Genomic DNA, 6,152 nt, shown 5'->3' with positions numbered 1-6,152 from the left:
TAGATATAAGTCCCTTGTCTGACATGTCATTACCAAAAACTTTTCCCCAGTCTGTGGCTTCCCTTTTTACCCTGTTAGAGAAGTTTCTGGATGCACATAGGGATTTGATTCTTAGAAGGTAGTTGTTTCACTTTTTGAAAATCATTGCCTTGATCGTTATTTTACTAAGGGCCATAAATGACAGTATTTGAATTTTCTCTCTCCAGAGTGCTAAAGAACAACAATGTCAATCTAGAAACTATGGTGCACCTGATCCAGATCATGGTCTTCTCAGTTATTTGCTATGCATCATAGAGCTGGACAATGATTACGGATGACAGAATAATTGAGTTGTGGTACTGGAGAAGAGTATTGAACATACTGTGGACTGCCAAGGGAACAAACAGGTCTGTCCTGGAGAGGGTGAAACCAGGTTGCCTCTTTGAGGCTTCGATTTTGAAGCTTCATTTCACATACTTTGGGCATGTTGCCAGGAGGGATCAGTCCTTGAAGAAGGACATTATGCTTGCAAGGGTGGAGAAGCAGTGTAGAAGAGGAAGATTCTGGATGAGATGGAGTGACACAGTAATTGGGGTAATGGAGTTAGGTGTGTTGGAGAGAGTGGGATTAGATCAGGATAGAGCAGGCTACAGGGCTATTGTTCATAAGGTTACTATGAGCCATAATCATCTCGACAGCACACAACAACAATAACATGTCAGGGTAAAACAGTGTTTACAGGGGTCTCAATGGTTAATTTTTTGAAACTAAGTCACCAGGCCTTTCTTTTCAGGTGCTGTTGGAAGAAACAGAATTGTCAACTTTTCATTTCTACACATTCACTGTTTGCAGTACTCAAGGTCTCCTTACCCCCACATGCTGTTGGGTGCTGCTGAGTCAACCACTACTTATAACAATACTATGAACTATAGATCTCTGAACCTTAACATATCCTGTGCCATCTTCACAACCTCCATCACCCTCAAACCCATTATTGTAGTCTGTGTCAGTTCATCTTGTTGAGAGTCCTCCTCTGTTTCACTGACCTACTTACTCCAAGGAGCTCTGCTGGTCTATAGCGTAGCCTCTTTTCCCAAGGACTAGTCCCTCCTGACATCATGCCCAAGGTGTGTGAGATGAAATTTTGTTATTCTTGCCTCTAAAGGAGTAGCCTGCTTACATTTCCTCCACGACAGATTTGTTCTTTCGGTAGTCTATGGAACATTTTCAACATATTTGAAAGCCTTATATGTAATGGAAAAATACTCCTACTAAGCTGACAAAATAAAGAAACTAAAGAAATAGCTGATACTTGAGAGGACGTGGAAAAATGGAAATAATCCTCATACACTGATGGTGGGAATGTAAAATGGTGCAGCTGCTTTAGAAATCAGTTTGATATTTTCTCACAAAGTTAAACATTGGAAGACTACTATTATAAAAAGCTAAAGAAACATTTGCACACAGATAGAATTATTTGGGAATAGTTAATAGAGATGAGGGGGAGGATAAGGAAGTAAAAACTTATAAATAGATAAAGCACTGATTATACATCATAATATCTTATTTATATCGATCAATTGTAATCATTGTACATGAATGATCAAGTAAAAAACCTATATGATCTGTACACTTTCACTCAAATTTTAAAAAGTTAAAGGTTGTATTATCTACTATTTGACCTATCCTTTCTATTCTTAGGTATATATTTATTTATTCTAATTATAAGAAAACATAGGAGCTAATTGTGGAACAGACCACCAACTACTCATATGCAAGTTCAAGCTGAAGCTGAGGAAAATAAAACCAAATCCATGGGAACCAAAATATGACTTTGAGTCTATCCCACCTGAATTTCAGAACCATCTCAGGAATAGGTTTGAGGCCCTGAACACTAATGAGCGAAGACCAGATGAGTTGTGGGAAGATATCAAGGGTATCATCCAGGAAGAGTGCAAACAGTCATTGCAAAGACAGAGAGGAAGAGAAGACCTAAATGGATGTCAGAAGAGACTATGAAAATTGCACTGGAGCGCAGAGAAGCCAAAGCACAAGGAAGAATTCAAGATAATAAATAATTGAATAGAAGATTTCAAAAGGCAGCACAGGATGACAAAGTAAAATATTACAATGAAATGTGCAAGGAGTTGGAGTCGGAAAATCAAAAGGGCCGAACTCGCTCAGCATTTCTTAAGCTCAAGGAACTGAAGAACAAATTCAAACCTCGAATTGCTATAATCAAGGATGCTTTGGCAGAATACTAAATGATCCAGGAAGTATTAAAAGAAGATAGAAAGAATATACTGAGTCACTGTATCGAAAGGAATTGGAAGACACAGAAGAATTTCATGAAACAACGTGAGCAAGAGCTTATGGTGATTGATGAAGGAAGAAGTTCAGGCTGCTTTGAAGGAAATGGCAAAAAATAAGGCCCCAGGAATAGATGGTATACCAACTGATAGACGTTAATAGCACCATTATTCATAACCAAAGGGTGGAAATTACTTGAATGTTCATCAGTGGTGGAGTGGATAAATCAATGAAATTAAACATATACTTAAACAATGGAGTATTATTTGTCAATAAAAAGGAACTAAGTATTTACACATACTGCAACATGAATGAATCTTATATTAAACAAAAGAAATGTTATTAAAACCCATATTATATGATTTAATGCAAATGAACTGTTATGAATAGGCAAATTTAAGAGAAGTAGATTAGAGGTTGCCCAGTACTGTGGAGATTGGGAAAAAATGGGGAGTAATAGCGAATGGGAAGACTTTCTTTCTTTCTTTTTTTTTTATTGGTTAACAAATGATCCTTTATTGAAATATTTCCATCTGTAGTTTTTAGCTAGTTGGGCATTCCACAGCACAACTGTTGATGTCTTCTATGATGTCATGAGGATGGAGGCCCATCAACATTGCAGCCCACAGATTGTGCAGTTCCAAGGATCTCTTTAATAGTTCCAGAGAGATTTCTCTTGCTAAAGACCAGTGTCATATGCTGGGCAATGCCAACAATCTCATCAAAAGTGATATTTCCACTATGCTTAATATTTTTCTGCTTCTTTCTGTCTCTGGGTGGTTCCTTTAGGACTTTGATGATCAGGGCAGAGGCAGAAGGCACCACTTCAATCTAGGCCTGTCTGTTCTGAATGGTCAGTTTCACTGTAATCCTTAGTCCCTTCCAGTCACCGGTGGCCTTGGCAATGTCATCATCAACCTTTTTTGGAGACAGACCCAGAGGGCCGATCTTGGTGGCCAGAGCAGAAGTGGCACGGACTTCCCCACCGGTACACCTCAGGTACACGACTTTAATCTCGTTGGGGTCGAACTTCGGCAGTATGGCGGGGGTGACTGGTGTCGGATGAACCCAGATGCTGGACGACCAAAGAAAGTTGCATCGAGGCCTCCTCCAAGCTGAAAGCAGGAAGACTTTCTTTTATGGGAGAATGGTAATGTTCTAAAATCAGATTGTAGGGATGGTTCCATTAGGCCTGTCAATAGATATAGAAAGAAACATTTGAGTCATACATTTTAAATGTATGTTCTATATGGCACATATATCTCAATGTTGTTGTGTGTTGTTGAGTCAGAATGTGCTCATAGCTGACCCTTCAGAGACTGTCAGTCACGTGGGAGGAAATTTCCTATCTTTTTGTTCCAGTACAGTTGGCTGATTTGAACTGTGTTTGGGTTGACAGCACAACTCCTTATCCACTAGGTTCTTAGAGCCTTCTATATATAAAAAATTTAAAGAGAAGGAACAGTGCCTCTGAAAACCTGGCACTGGAGGGTCGGCTATGAGTCGGTTCCCACTCAATGGTACGTTAACAACAACACCCTAATGCCTACATGATACATTTTTATAACTTCTGGGTCATCCCAGTTCTATACAGATGTCCACTAACTTTCTTTTTACCACTTTCCAATACATTTGAACATTGGTCTTGGATCCAAGGAAAATTCTGTACTTCTTGAACATAGTTTTATAAAAGTCTTTTCCTTCAGGAAGTGGTTCTGCCTGGGAAAAGAAGATTTTTAGGCCAAAAACTGTTGAGGAACTCAAGTTTAATAAATGTTACACTCAAGACTCACCACTGGGGTCTCATCTCATGTCATATCCTTCTAGCTTTTGTATCCGGAGGCCCTACCTTTTTTTCTTTATTGATATTATAATGAAAATTTCTAGATAACTTGGGTTTCCATTCATTTATTGTTGCACATTTTCCTCCCTGACCTTCCCTCCACCCCCAGTTTGCTTTTCTCTTTGAGAAAAAAAAATTCTTGTTATACAGGTGTGTCGTGTGTCCCCTCGCCCCCTGCCCCAGTTCACTTTACTATGTAAAAGCTCTTATTTTGGACTCTTGTCATGCCAATAATACCTAATCATGTATGTCTTTTATACAGTTCTCTCCCTCATCTGTTTCAATGTCGTGTACAATATTTATCCCCTCTTTTTTTGTTCCCCCAACCCCCATGTCAGTCCTGTTTTATAACAGTGGCATTATGCAGTATTTGTCCTTTCATGACTGAGATATTTTACTCAGCATAATGTCCTCCATGGTAACCCATTTTATATAATATTTCATGAGTTCCTTGTTTTTCAGCGCTGCATAATATTCCATTGTGTGAATATACCACAGCTTCTCTGTCCATTCATTTGTTGATGGACACTTGGGTTGTTTCCAACCCTTCTTTATTGTGAAGAAAGCAGCAATAAACGTGGATGTGCATATATCTGCTTGGGCGGCAGTTCTGGTTTCTTTAGGCTATATTCCCAGTCGTGGAACTGCTGGGTCAAAGGTATTTCTATTTCCAACTTTTTGAAAAAGCACCATACTGCCTTCCATAATGGTTGCATCATTTTACACTCCAACCACTAGTGAATAAGGGTTCCAGTTTCTCCACACCCTCGCCAGCATTTGTTGTTTGCTGCTCTGTTGAATTTTCCTGTTCTTACTGGGGTGAGATGGTATCTCATAGTTGTGTTAGAGCCCCCCCCCCACCTTTTGACTATGGTTCAGCATGGCCTGGTGAAAGGGCTGGGAGGTCCATATATGTCTGTGAGGATATGGCGTTTGGGAGTTTAACTTTCTGTAGAAGTTTATTAGTATTGGCTATCATATCTCCTTTAGATTCCCACATTTCCTTCCTTTTCATTTCTTTTTTACTTTATGTGCTGTCAGATTGCTCCTAGAGACAAAGATGGAGCAACTTTGTCTCTCGTACTTTGGGCATGTTGCTAGGAGAGGACGTTGTGCTTGGGAAGGTGGAGGATCATTGAGAAAGGAAGACCCTGAGTAACTGCAACAATGGGTTCAAGTAGGTCAGAGATGATGAGGCTGGCACAGGATAGGATGGGGTTCAAGTCTGTTATTTATGGGGTAGGTAGGTATGAGTCATACTGAGTTCAATGACAGCAAACAACAACAGCTTGCCCCCTTTCCTGGTGAAGATGGAGGGGGGGAATATAAATATAAATTACATTAAAAAATTTTTAACTGGGAAATACATTCTTAGGTTTCCAAACTCCAAAAGAAGTCTCCCTCCAGTCCTGAAGATATGTTCAGCCTTCCATCTCTCCTGAGAACCCTTGTTCAAGATGCACTTGGACACAACAAAGAAATCCACACAATTATGAAAGTGTTCACTTTCTTCATTTCTTGTTCATCAGATCTTTCTAATCTCTCAGAGATTACAAAGAGATCACTGCTCTCTACGGAGAAAAGGGTCCTATCCTCAGCTCCTTGCTGCCTTTCAGCTTTTGCTTGGTCTTGCCACCTTCAGCCTGGAAAACGGCAACATATCTGAGAGATTTACCAGCTGCCTACTTATCTATAAGGATAGAGTTAGTCTGATTGGAAGGGAATTTTTAGGACTATGCTTGTGTTTTAAATCAGCCTGTGCATATTTTATCCACCACATCAGAAAAGAAATACTTCTACTTACTTGGGTGTGAAGTTCTGTTTAATATATAAAGGAAGGTAACTTAGATAACTTTTCTTTCTTTTGTGACTCCCCCGCCCCATTCAAATACCAAATTGTTCTTACTATAGTCCCCCAAAGGGATATGTTCTTTGGTTAGGGGGTGGGGACTAGAGCGATAAAGAGGGGAAGAAAATCGAGCTCTTTAAGGGGAAAAGGAAAGGGAAAAAAGAAAGAAAA

Source organism: Elephantulus edwardii, unplaced genomic scaffold, assembly GCF_000299155.1.
Source record: "Elephantulus edwardii isolate Elephantulus edwardi_28Jun2011 unplaced genomic scaffold, EleEdw1.0 scaffold00013, whole genome shotgun sequence".
NCBI classification, from domain to species: Eukaryota; Metazoa; Chordata; class Mammalia; order Macroscelidea; family Macroscelididae; genus Elephantulus; species Elephantulus edwardii.
Note: the sequence above shows the minus strand (reverse complement) of the source record.